The sequence below is a fragment of the Miniopterus schreibersii genome (assembly GCF_964146895.1).
Source record: "Miniopterus schreibersii genome assembly, chromosome: 11".
Taxonomy (NCBI): Eukaryota; Metazoa; Chordata; class Mammalia; order Chiroptera; family Miniopteridae; genus Miniopterus; species Miniopterus schreibersii.
The window spans coordinates 47,433,699-47,448,006 of record NC_138111.1 but is presented as its reverse complement, the minus strand read 5'-3'; the positions used below and the strand labels follow the sequence as shown (position 1 = coordinate 47,448,006).

At 38.8% G+C, this 14,308-nt stretch overlaps 1 protein-coding gene and 1 pseudogene across 2 annotated transcripts in view; one reads left to right on the top strand and one right to left on the bottom strand.

Annotated features, from left to right (window-relative positions):
• The window catches only part of PTPRD (protein tyrosine phosphatase receptor type D), a 1,875,931-nt gene that overhangs the window by 1,357,805 nt on the left and 503,818 nt on the right, over positions 1 to 14,308 (top strand). The window lies entirely within an intron of this gene.
• On the bottom strand, positions 10,370 to 10,848 carry LOC308563696 (large ribosomal subunit protein eL21 pseudogene; annotated as a pseudogene). Its single transcript has one exon. The product of its transcript is annotated as a large ribosomal subunit protein eL21 pseudogene (transcript).

Here is a 14,308-nt window from a genome sequence, read left to right as displayed (position 1 = left end):
AACCTTTAAAGTAAAACTGTAAATCCCTTCCTGCCTTCTCGTGAATCAATCTCTGGAATAAACCTTGAGATCTGAATGATGCCATTTTGCCAAGTGTTTCATTTATAGGCATGAAATGAAGCCAGCTCTGTGTTCTAGAATAAAATAGAGCAACACACTTATAGGTGCATCCTTCTGTGTTCTACGGACTGCTAGGATTATTTGTTTAGTGTTTCTACCCTGTTACAGTTAAAAAAAAGTTGGAGGCATATTGTAAAAATCCATAGAACACAGGAAGAATTGGACAGACAAGAGAATTAAGGTAAGGAGAAAAAAAAACCATGGTGAGATGTAGACAAAATTATGCTTTGAGGTTTCTCTTTCAGGTTGTTACAAATGGACCACAGCTTAGCCCTGAGCTTTCTTGCCCCAAAGTGATGAGAAAAATACAATCAGTAATTCGATTCCCATTGTCTACACAACAAAATAGGTCTATTCTTTTGCAGAAAAAGGGAGTCATTTATCCCTTGGGGCCTCATAATGAGAATACAATTATATGCGGAATCTGCCTGAACCCTGTGGCTTATGTACAGTTTGCCTTGGATATTGGATACCCCAGGAGACTTTGCAAGAAAGGCTTAATCATATGATACATGCATTGAGATTATATATGTATATATATATTACAATTTATTATGTATAATATATTACATTTTATAGCCCATCATTTCCAATAAAAACAAAACAAAACAGTAGAGCCATGACTTATGAATGGTTTTCCAGAGGGAATAATGTCAGGAATTCAAGGATATGTATTTATTCAACACATTTATTGAGCACTGTGAGAGCTATCTTGCTACTCTCTGATTATATTAGGTGGTTGATTTCACTAGGTTTAGTAAGAAAGGATAATTTCACAACTATGTCACTGAGAATCTTAGAATTTACAACCCTATTTCTCTGCTCTTTTTCATGGTAAAACTCTTCTAAAAGCTCTCCGCACACTGCCTCCAGTTCATCTTTGCACATTTGTTCTTCCCCCTTTCCATGTTGTGTGAGCAGCAGGCCTCGCCTTCGCACCCCACCCACCACTGTCACCCTCCCTGAGGCTCCATTACGCAATACTCTCCTTGGTGTGACCACTACTTTTCTGATTGTGATTCTCAGCCTTTTTCACAGGATTATCCTCCGATCTAGTCATTAAATGTTATAATTCCTCAAGGATTGATTCTAGACCTTCTTTTTTCTTTCTCTACCCTGTATTAGCTCTTCTTTGCCTTTTCTATCTTTGCTATGGTTTTTATTAACATCCACATGCTATTGACTTCCATATTATTCTTACTAAACCAAACTTCTAAGTCCCAGACCATATATCCACTGATAAACCTGCTTAGATGTTGCTAGGTCACCTCAGTCAGTAAGTACAGAACAGAATTTCTGATCCAGACCTAAATCCTGGTGGCTCCTAATGTTCCCTAGTGTCGTGATGGGTGACATCCAGCTATCAAATTGTCTAAACTGGAAGGACAGGGAACTTTCTAAGCACCTGTCTCTCCCTCACCTCTATGTTCAGTGTGATGTTTAATTGTATGTCGACTTGACTGAGCCACAGGGTGCTCTTATACCTGGTCATACTTTATTCTGGGCATATCTCTGGGGCTATTTTTGGATGAGATTAACGTTTGAATCAGTAGATTGGGTAAAGCAGACTGTTCTCCCCAGTCAGGCCCCGTGCAATCAGCTGAAGGCGGGAACAGAACCAAAAGCTGACCCTCCAGTGAGTAAGAGGGGGCCTCCCGCTGCCTGCCTGCATGGAGCTGAGATATCAGTGCGTTTCCTGCATTTGGACTTGAACTGAAACGGTGGTTCTCCCTGGGTTTCAAACCTGCCAGCCTTTGGACCGGAACTCTGGATCTACACCATCGGCTTGCATGGTTTCCAGTCTGCTGGCTCACCCCGCAGATCTTGGGACATGTCATTCTCCATAATTGTGGGAGCCGTTCCTTAGAATAAAGCAATCGCTCTCTCTCCACCATCTCTCTTTCTCTCGAGCACGTTTGCTCTGTCTCTCTCTCTCCTCTCTCTCTCTGCTTCTGTTTCTCTGTAGAAACCTAACTAATATAATAGAGCCGATGCTTCACTAATCCCTTTTTATCTTACTTGCTATGAATGCCTCTTGTCATGAACGGCCTCATTTTAACTCAGTTGTCACCAAGAGTGCTCTCTTTTATTTATACTAGTGTTGTAGCATCTTTGACCCTCTTTGGCACTGATTTCCATCCAATATCTTTCTTTGTGGCTGAGTCATTCTTTCTAAATACTGATCTGATTATGATTCCTCCTCACCACCCCATCTTCTCCCCACCAAAAAACCCTTCAACGGATAAAGACCAAAATCCTGAATACGCTTTTAGGATAAAGATGAAAATCCTGAATATGCCATATGAAGCTCTGCATAGTCTCATGTAAATGCTTCTCCAAAATGCTTTTAGATCACTTTCGCCCCTGCTTTTCTCGCACCAGCCTCACCTAATGATTTGCACCTCCTTGAACGCGTTTCCTCAGACAGGGGTCTGGCATCTGCCTTATGATTCAGATCCTTTTGTTATTTACGTGCTCTCATTGTTTACCAAGGACAGGATGGTAGAAGTAGTCTGCCAGGGTGCAAGAAATAAAGAGGCTCACTGTCTGTAGAGAATTTTAAAACAGTAATAAAACACACAAAATACTACTCTGCTTTTTATTAGTACCTGTGCCAACAATTCTAAAAATGTCTTTCTGAATAAATCTTTTGTTGGTCTAAGTTTTCAACAATTGATGAGGCGACTATTGAGCTTTATTATGTATGTACATTTTAAATTAGTATTTTTTAAAAAGTATCCTTCAATCAGCATTGTATCCTCGATGAGAGCTAATTTGGAGAACTCCCTGTTACACCATCAGCCCATGGGCATTTGCTGGAAAAGTTCATAATGGGTCAGAAGCATTACAGCCCACTTCAGGTGCAGGGTTGTCTTAGCACCTATTGGACCACATGTTTCTGAGTTTACACAGTAAATTCTAAATGCTCACTGATAGCACAGTAATTATAAGTAGACAAAAAGATTGAGTTACTTCTGTTGTACATCCTATAACAGCACTACAAGTTTTTATTCCTGCTTAAAAGTTAAAATGGCAATACATCACAAATGGCAACGTGTCATATTTTTGTTTAGCAAGAACACATTTTAGTTCACACAAAGTATTTTGCTTAATTAGAGTAATATCTTCAAAATTAAAATGTATTGTTTCTTTTAAAATTACAGAAAGACTAACCTAGCAATTATTAGTAATGAGAACCTTAGTACCTTTGAAAAGAGACTTGCCATATGGGAGGGAGAGGGATTGAAAAATGATCACTCTGGATAGAGGTCAGATCTCTAGGTGTGCCACTGCAGGAATGAATCACGCTCCTTTCCTTCGGGCCCTCCTCATTAGTCCAGTTATGCAATTAATGTTACACCCTGAGCACACCGACCTCTGCCTGAGAAGAGCACCATATCGTTTTACTTACCACTGTACTGACAGAAGTTAGCACAATGTTGGCATGAAGTAGGTCCTTAGTAATGTCTGTTGAGTGAATGAACAGGTAATACTCCGAAGGGCCAGGATTGAACACGGTTCTCTCTAACTCCAAAGCTGGTCACAAGCACGCTGCTCAGTGACTTCTGTCCTCCCCTCTCCATCGGTGCCCATAAGCATACCTTTCGTTGCAGAACATCAGTAACATTGATTTCTTCACTATTTCTGTCCTTCTTTCGGGAAACAGGGTGTGAAAGGGATGGGCATGGGGCAGGGGGAGTATGCTCTAATGAGAATCTCATTCTTCCTAAACATATTCCTAAATTTGGGGCAGAAGCTTACCAATATAGAGCAATGAAATGAAAGGCACTCATTATAACACTTATTTTAAATTAAGAAAAAAATATGAGCTATGCCAGATGTATGCAGACTCAGAATAGAACCTCTCATGTGTAAATAATATACTTTGCTTGATTTTCAAGGCTTGATAAGAACAGATTGATGTTGCAACATACTTTTTAAATTTTTTTTTGTTTTTTTTACCTTTGATGTATTTGTAAGCATCTACCAGAGGGATGCCTTCAGCAATATGTCTTACAAGGGTGGGTTCTAAGAATAGCAATAACTTTAAAGGCAAGAAACACATTTTATCTTACAAATATTTATGGAATACATGGTATTTTTCTTTTTATCCCTTTGCCAATTACGTACAACCACGTAGCACGTAAAGTTTATACTACATGTGCTGTAGAATGACCAATTCATGTCCATAAAGTTGTTTGTTTTTTTAATTGTAATCCTCAGCCCAAGATATGTGTTTATGGATTGGAGAGAGAGAGGAATGGAGAGAGGGAGAGAGGGAAGCGTCAATGTGAGAGAGAAACATCCATCGGTTGCCTCCTGCCTCTGTGTGCACCCCGACTGGGGATTGAACCCACAACACCTCAGGAGTGTGCCCTGACCGGGAATCAAACCTACGACCCTTAGGTGAATGGGGTGAGGCTCCAACCAACCAAGTTACAGCAGCCAAGGCTGTTTGTATTTTTTAAAGCAAATTCTGTAGTATTTATTTTGAAGGAGGGGAAAGTACATTACTAAGATGATGTTATTGAGGTACTCAAAATGGCAGGGCACATGACCACAAAGGCTTTAAGCTAAAGAACAAAACAGACTGTTAAAAATGATTCTTTAACAGGTGACATCATCATCATTATAATTAACACTTATGTAAAGTTTAATGGTTTACAAGGCACTTTCAAATCTCATTTGAGCTGTACAAAAGTGATTTCAAACGGGAATGTATACATCAACATCTCTGGTTTTATGAATTAGGAAACTGAGCTTTAACTATGGTACCTTGATAGATTTCTATAGAAATGTATTGAGCCAAGATTTAAATCTGGTTCCACATTTAATTCTTATTATATTTAACTAAATAACTACTATATTTCTTAAGAAATTATACATTTCCTGAAGTAAGTCATTTTCTTGATTTTAGTATAACTTTGTTTTCATTTTTAATAGCCTAATTGGGGTATAACTTACATACCACATAATCCATCCATTGAAAGTATACAATTCAGTGTGTTTTTTCCATAAATGTATACTTTTGTATCCATCACTACAATCAAGTTTTAGAATATTCCATCACTCCAAATGTTCCTGGTTTCAGTCAATTCCCAGTAACATTCTGATCCCAGACAACCACTGATCTGCTTTCTGTCTCTATTTGCCCTTTCTGGAAAGTTCATACAAACTGAATCATTCAATATTTGGTCCTTCATGTCAGCACCTGGCTTCTTCCACTTTGAGTAATGTTTCTGAGGTTCATCCATGTTGTAGGGCTTATCAATAGTTTGTTCCTTTTTATTGCTGAATATACCTCACATTGCTTCTCTTTTCACCAGTTGATGGACATTTGGATTGTTTCTAGTTTCATCTATTAAGAATAATGCTCCTATGAACATTTTCACACACATTTTTGTATGGCCATTCACATATCTTCTTTGTGAAATGTCTGCTGAAGTCTTTGCTCAGTTTTTAATTGAGTTGTCTTTTCATTATTGAGTTCTTTATCAGAAATATAATTTGCAAATATTTTCTGCCATTCTCCCAGTCTGTGGTCCTTTTTTCCCCTTCATTTTCTTAATGGAATTTTGGAGAGAAAAAGTTTGTACTTCTCATAAATAACTGATTCTCAGTTGGTTAATTTTCACATTTTCATCCAGTTTCATACTTGTTTCTTGGGGAGATGATTTATTAGCCCCTTTAGTGCCTACAAATCCCATTTTATTATTAAAAAGATTGTTCCTTCCAGGCAGGGCTCAGTGACTGAGCATCAGCCTAGGATCCAGGAGATCCCAGTTAGATTCCCGGTCAGGGCACATGCCCGGGTTGCGGGATTGATCCCCAGTCAGGGGCGTGCAGGAGGCAGCCGATCAATGACTCTCTCATCACTGATGTCTCTCTCTCTCTCTCTTCCTCTCCCTTCCTCTCTCTGAAATCAATTTAAAAAACAACAACAACAACAAAAGGATTGTTCCTATTATTCAGTCAGAATAATGATGATGTCTTGATTAATTTTTATATACTTCTCGTAATGTAACATGTTAGTGAGGAAAACTGTGTAATAATGATAAATGATAAGGATTCCCACCATGTATTGGTCAGTTCTTTTCTGTTGGGGTGTCATGGCATTCTCGCATTCACTTTTTGATCATTGTGTATGGTAGATACCTTATGCTAATTTTACAAATCAGAAAACTGAGAGAAATCAAGAGAAAGTAACTTCCCTAAAATTACAGTGCTGGAAAATGACAGAACTGTTATCTGTCTTCAGTGTGTTCTGTTCTCAGTTCACTCAGATGAATTGCAAAAGGATTGTGGGACCAGGCAGAGCAGAGTTACTCTGCTCCAAGTACCAAAACAAGAGAAAAGAGTGCTGATTCGTTTACCATTTAAACTTTTAAACTTCTGTAAGCCATAACTGTGAGGAGAAAATAAAAGATGTTAGTTTTAACAGCACTTTAAAGATTGAAAAGTCTTCATCTGGTCAGGTAAATTGCCAAACTTGGGGTATGGGCCCCTAAAAGTATAGAATGTATCATGTTCTTGTTGCATTCATTGCATTTAAGAAGGCTTTGCCTGTGTCTCTGAACTGCGGACCTACAAATTTATCTACACAAATAGACCTGAACAATAGATGCTTAAAACTAAGCTTGGAAAACTTACACTTCAGCATTCCAAGTGAAGCTGGGCCAGAGTGATAATTATATTTGCATTGGGTGATATGTGGTATCAATTAGCAACGCAGACTTGATTTGTTCCCTCGGGGTCATTGTGAATAAGCTCTTGGCCAGCCCACCCGCAGGGTATGGGCGATATCCTGTGTCAGACAGGCTATCCTGGGCCAGCCCGGGAAGGAAAAGGGGGCGTAGGCTTATTCTTTATGCTCGAAAGTGTGCTTTGGTGCCCCATCTTTTTTGCACATTGAAAGGAAATTCAGCACATGTGGTGCACCATAATGTACACAAAAGAATAACACTTCCAAGGGCAACCAGAGTGTGCCCATGGGAGGAGGGCTGAGGGAAAGGCCACGTTTGCCCTGGCTGGTGTTCTCAGTGGTGAGAGCGTCGCCGAGCACCAAAAGGTCACAGGTTCCATTCCCGTCAAGGGCAGGTACCTGGGTTGCAGGTTTGATCCCCACCCGGTTGGGGCAAGTGTGGGAGGCAACCGATAGATGTGCGTCTCTCACACCGATGTTTCTCTCTCTCCCTCTCCTAGAGGGGAGGGGAGGGGAGGGGAGGGGAGGGGAGGGGAGGGGAGGGGAGGGGAGGGGAGGGGAGGGGAGGGGAGGGGAGGGGAGGGGAGGGAGGGAGGAAACGTTCATGCATATCTGTGCAAACAGGAACAGAAATGCTGTGACTAAATAAAATCGCCACGGAAACCTTTACTTTGGAACTGCTTGATTTGCATTAATCATAACACTGGATTGGTTTCCATGTAACATGCAATTCTTTAACTTCATCTTCACTTTCGGCCTCCCCTTTAGAGGAGAAGCTGATAAAGGATGACCTTACAGACAATGTTCAATTTTCTTTTCCCCCTACTCATAATTCTAATCTTTTGTGTCATTTAAATCTCGAAGAGTTTTTCTTCTAACTCTGGCCCTATTTTCTTGCAATCTCGCCAAGTTTCAAGTTTGTACCCTCAGCCAACTTTGGTGTGTCTGCACACCAACAATGTCCATGCAGGCTCATTTCTGTGGGGAAATGCGGTGTGTGCTAATATACCAAAGAAAAATTTTACTTGAGTTGATTTTTACCTCAATTTTATGAAAATATGCATTCTGAGTGTACAATCAATAGGGGGGGTTCACTACAAGTGCATTTGTTCTTTCCAAAACATGTCAAAAGATCACAGTAATATCTGATTATTTGTATTTTTTGCAAATAATATTGAACGCAACCCACTAAATGTAATGTGCGACCTTTCATTAGATCCAGGATTGAGAAATACACAGCTATAAAATTGGAAATTTAAATGTGAATGTGTATGCCATAATACCATCATATCAATGTTAAATTTCCTGAGTTTGGTAACTTTACACTGGTCTTGTGAAAGAATGCGCTAGTTCTTAGTTGATACATACAGAATTATTTAAGGGTGAAGTGTTATGATGACGGCAACTAACTTATAAATGATTCACAGAAACTAAAGAAAGAACAACAAGGCAAAGGTGGCAAAACACAATTCATAAAGGGAATATGAGTGTTCATTGTAGTATTCTTGTAACTTTTGTGCAGCCTTGAAACTTTTAAAAATAAAAAAGTTGGAGGAAAATCAATAATGGAAACATAAATGAGCAAGTTTAGGCTTGTTGCTTTAAAATTTTACTGCAATAAACTTCTTTGAATCATTTTTTTGTAAATAGGAGAAATACAAATACGTAAATAATTGAAATATAAAACAAGATTTAGGTAAACGATTATTACCATGAACTTTACCCAATTCACTTGTGGCATATTGCTTTACAGAGCACTTTTTAAACAATAACCAAGTTTCACACAGAAAAATTTTAAGGTAGAAAATCATAAAGGTTTCAGCAAGTTTTACTGATAAGAAAGCTAAGGCTCGAGGAAGATCATTCCTTACTGTAATTCATTAATATGCAGCATGGAAATATTTTCTTTATTTTAAAAAGGTTTACAAAATATCCCATAATGTTTGGGGATACTTAATGTTAGAACTGTTACTTCAACATTTATCCTTGCTCCTGTTGGGAATTTTTTTCAAACCTCCTGATGGAAAACTTTGAAAAGTGATTAATATAGTTCAAATATATACCCCCTTTGGGAAGATGTGTAACTTGGACAAATATTCATTAAATGACAGGTCATATTTTAAAGGAAGACTAAACAAGATAGCGAATAACTAACTGTAGCCTCCCTGCTTTTTCTAGCAATAATGGGCCTTTCCTTGTTTATTTTTCTGAAGTCACCTTTCTCTACAAGTCACTTGCCCAGTACAATGAATGTGACTGGGTTTTAGAATCAGATAGACCCCTAAGCACTTAGTGACCGTGATTCCTCACGCAGATTCCACAGTGGGTCTGGATTCCTGAACTTGGTGAGAGCAGTTCCCTCTCTGACTTCTCCTTATTTTAGACAATAAAGACAGGCCCTGGCAGGTGTGGCCCGTTGGCTGGCTGCTGTCCCCTGCAGGAGGGCTTGCTGGTTCCATTCCCAGTGGTCTGGGCACATGCCTGGGTTCCTGGGTGGCCCACTTAATCCTTGGGAGGGGTACCCGGGGGGGAAGTGGGGAGCAAGGCTGCTCTCTCATTGATGTTTCTCTCTTTTCTCTCTCCCTCTCTCCTCCTCTCTCTCTAGAAATCAGGTTTTTTTTAAATCTTAAAAAAAAGGCAATAAAGACAAGATTGGATTTTGATTATCACCCTTAATTGATACACTTTTTGTTACTACCTTAAAAGTTGTGAAGCCTTCAATAATTCTTTTAAAAAAATAAAATACCTAACCTCTTCATTACTACTATTACCTTCTGAAAAATCTTAATAGCAATAGAAATTCTACTTGGCTTCAACCGAGTCTCTAATCACCACATCGATGTATCATATAGACAGTCTTGTTTCTCCTTTTTCCTAGAAGCTTGTGATCCACGGCAACATTTCTCAAACTTCAAAGTACATACAGATCGCCAAGCATCTTGTTAAAAATGCATATTATGGCCTAACAGATCTGGGTTAGAGCATGAGTCTGAATTTCTAACAGTCTCCCAGGTTACAGCGATGTTGCTGGTCCACCAACCACACTTTGAAAAGCAAAGGAGCCTAGCACGTGGCCATACCACAAACATAACCGAGAAACTCAGGTGGAAGGTTAAATCATATTAAAGTTAATATATAATATGTCAATAAATATATTACGGAGAGGAGTAATAATATATTAATTAATTAGCAACTGAATGGAAAGTAAGTATAAAGAAAGATTAAAGCTGAATCGCTCATTTTACAGACAAGAAAATTGAAATTCAGAATTGTTGACATGGAACCATAGATGGTACTTGTGCCTGCCTTCATTTCTGATTTCAGGGAAGGATTTTCTCACCTTTTACATGTATGAAAATCATCATTATGACTATTTTTTGACAGAAAACAAAAAGGAACTATAAAGTCAGACCAAGCAGAGCAAGGAGATCTAGAATGAGAATGTGCGGATCTGAAACAATAAATAATATAATCCAGTTACAAAGCAGGTTTTTTCCTTTAAATATTTTTTGGGGGAAGAGCCACCACTCTTTTTATTAACACTTATCAGGCCATGAATTCATAGGGAATGGTTCCCGCAGCTCAGGCTCCTTCCCAGTGGTTCTCACAGTGCACTTCCCTGGGTGGAGCGGGCCGATGCTTCAGGGAACCCAGGTACCTTTCTCTCTGGCTCCTTCTTTTTCTGATCATTTTCCTTCCCACGTTTCAGGAAGCTACCGTGGCTCTGAGAGTGCTTAATATGCTCAATACGTGCATTAATTCTCTTGGCAAGAATCTTGCCCTCAACTTGTTTGTTCACAACGATGCGCACCACGTACTGGGTGACATTGTAGACTCTTCCAGTTTTGCCATGGGAACAGTTTGTGGGGCATTCCTTTTTGAACAGTGCCCATTCCCTGGATGTCTGCAATATCACCTTGCTTGTAGATGCGCATGTATGTGGCCAGAGGAACAACTCCATGTTTTCTAAAAGGTCTAGAGAACATATAGTGGGTGTCTCTCCTCTTTCCCTTTGTGTTGGTCATTTTGGCGACTTAATGGGAGATGGTGGTTATTATCGAAAAGAAGTTTTAACAAACAAACAAAACAAAACAAATAGTTCTAAGTAATTTATTTTCTGAGTTAAGTCACACTGGTGTGGCCTGTTGATTCAGAGTGGTCAAATAAGTAAGGGAAAGAGCTAAGTGCTGGGAATCAGGACACCTAAGTTCTAGCCTCATCTCTGCCATTCTAGTATTTTACTGCTGGGAGTTTGGACATGTTACTCAAATTTCATGAAGCGTTTTGTACTTGTTTTTCATCTGCAAAATGAAGATAAGAATTGTTGCCCTGCTTGCCCCATGCTGCTACTGGGAAGCAATAGACGTAGAACAAATGTGCAAAATTAACAGCGCTCTACAAATGGACCATTGTTTTTACCATGATTGTTAATATTTATGAGTAGTGTCCTTTCCACTGTCATCATTGAGAAAAGGGATCTTTGCTATCAACTTATTTCTCTCTTTTCTGAGCCACTTGTTTCTCTCTTTTCTGAAACTTTTCCCAGCCAGTTTAGGTGTCTATCTGAGCTCAAGTTTTTATCCACCAGAGACAATCAGATGAATTCAGAAAATACAAATGTTGGCTTTGTGTCATGGTGTACATGGCCTTTTCACTGGGACATGTGCAAAGCTATTGACTTTCAGTGAAGCCATCAAGACCACTAAAAACCTCCTGTTTCTCTTGTTTTTTGCCTATTCCAGTATCTGTTCTGATTCCCCCACTTACATGCCTCCTGGGGTTGTCCTTTTTTTCTGTATACCCTTTTTCAGTCCGATAACACCTGCTGATATCAACTATTAATCGTCACTTACTTGTACTTATGTCAGCAGGACATTTTTTTACTTCAGAAAAATAAAAATCAGAGTTGAAATGAACTATGTAAATCTGCCAGTTTCAGCTTTCATAGGCAAAAATAGAAATTAAGTAAATATGGCCTCTAAACAGAATTGCTGAACTCTTATGCTAAACCAAGCATTTGTTTTATAACCACAACCCTCTTCAGTGATGGGTTCTTTGGGACTATGTTCCCCCATATTTAATATGTATTCAGTGCTAATTTGGTTTATTACTTACAAACATGACTCTTCTCTGCATGTTGAAAACTCTACAGAAAGGCCTGTAGCACCCATATTATCTGTTGTCACCACAATCTCATTGCCATCCCCAACCAATTTAAACACATCAGTCTAATCACGGCTCAAAACATGTTCAGCATTACATTTCAGAGTCAAACTCAGGCCACTCCAAACCGAGGGCTGATTGTTCTAAAATTAATCATAGTATCACTCAAAATAAATAGTGTGAACCACTCGGTTTCTGACATGAAATTTGTGTTTGTTTTTATTACTTTTATGATTGTGCTTTTTAAATTATTACAGTTTTCAGGTAGGCAATTAGGAATCTTGCAAAATCTAAAATGTTCTTTTTCTGCTATATTCTTTAAAAGTCAACATCTCTATTCTTATGCACATTTTTATGGTCTGATAAGCTGTTGCCACCTTTAAAAGTGCATCCTTGATGCATTAAAAGTGATATGTCTTTATTAGCTACTAAAGATGTTTTTTCTCCATAATAATTCCCTTGAACCTAATTATTTTACTCGAATGACATTCCTAACAAATGACTTGCATGGTGCTGTCATATAAGCCTACTCACTGCATTAGGGTTAGCCAAAAATTGGTGAGTAGAATAGTACACTGCCGTGTTTAGTAATGCTTTGATACATGTCTACGTTCCCTGAAGATCTTAGTAAAATATTTCAAAAATTAGTAAAAATGCACTCAAAAAGAAAGACATCTCCAAGTGTGCTTGGAATAATTTGGTTTTGTTTTTCAGGAAGGTTCATGTTTCCAAACCCTTTGTTTGCTTCCATTCTAAAAACTTTAACAAACACTTTTTGCTCTTTAAATGTCTAGACTTTAACAGGATGAACTTCTCCCATTTGACTGTCTAAGGCACCCTGCTGCCTGCCAAGTCCTCACCCACAAGGACACCTAAAACATGCACACACTAGCATCTGGGCGAGGCTGAGCAACCTCCATGGTGACACATCACAAATGCTAGTGAAAGGAGAAATACTCACTTTTGTGGGTTCCAAGCATGTACTCCAGTCTAAACACAGGCTGTTTCCTTTAAACCACCCTCAACAACCTTCCCACAACTGCTTCTGGCCATGAGACAGCCGCCACTTGCAGGATGGGGAGAGCGAAATGGAAACAATCTGTTTTGCAAGCACTTTCCCAGCAAATTTCTGCTTTGAGACCTTAGTGACACCATTCTAGTATCAGCTGCAGTTACTGTCTCTCCACACTCTGGGGTGGGGGATGTGCCCATCTTCATCTAAACAACAGCAATAAAACTGCAGAAACTCAACCCCATTTTCTTGGATTGTGCGACTGCTTAAGTAAAGTTTGAGAACACTGTCCATTTTTAAATTACAGAAACACAGAGTTCGTCATGTTCAACTTGCTTTCTTTCAAGAGGGCCTGTTACCCTTGGTTTTAAAGTGTTATAAATTAAAAGAGAAACACCACTCGAGGCACCCAGGTTCAGAATGATAATTATGGTGCTCCTGGATTAGACCTCTTTCAAGCATATGCAGATGATTTTATAAGCCCCACTCAGCAGATAAACAATCTTTTCATTTTTACCTAATTCTCCATTAGCTCTGTGATAGAAGGCAGCCGCTTTAAAGAGAGAGAGGAGGAAAAATGCTTCGAGACAGGAGTTTATGGAGGGAGATGTTTGATGGGTGGATCACTGATGCAGATAATCCAAAACAATGAATTTTCATGAAGTGAAATTAAACACCCTGTTTATATTGCATTATTGCCTATTTTTATTCTGAGTTACATTTTGCTTTTTTCACTGAGCGATTGAAACGTGAAAGGTGATCTTCTTATATATAAAATGAATGCATCTTGTTAAATAGTAAAATGTGTCACTTTATTTCCCCACCTAAAATGGTAAAATGGCCTGTCACAGAATGCTTGCCTAGCTGACCTGTGGTTTTCTGCATTCTGCATCATTATGCCAGGTGATCAACAACTGAATAATATATGTCATCAGTGGGGGGAAAGGTAAGCTGGTTGTTTCTGAGAATTGGGAAAAAAGGCTCATCGCAGTTTTATCCTTGCCAAAGTCATATGGATTAGATAATCAATTAGTTCATTTGATGTAGAAAATATAAATCTTATCCAGCCTCTTTTATTTATTTTTTTGAATACCATTCTGTATGTGTACAGTATAACCTGTTTATGAACTCTATTGTTTTCCAATTATTCAACTCGATCCATGTATAATAGAGGTCTAAATTGCCATCTTCATTGTAGATAATTTAATAATTATTATTTTAAAAAAATAAATAATTCAAATAATTGTCAAGAACAGAGCTAGAGCTTCCAGGATCCCTGTGATGAGTCAGTCTTCACTTATGTTTTCCTC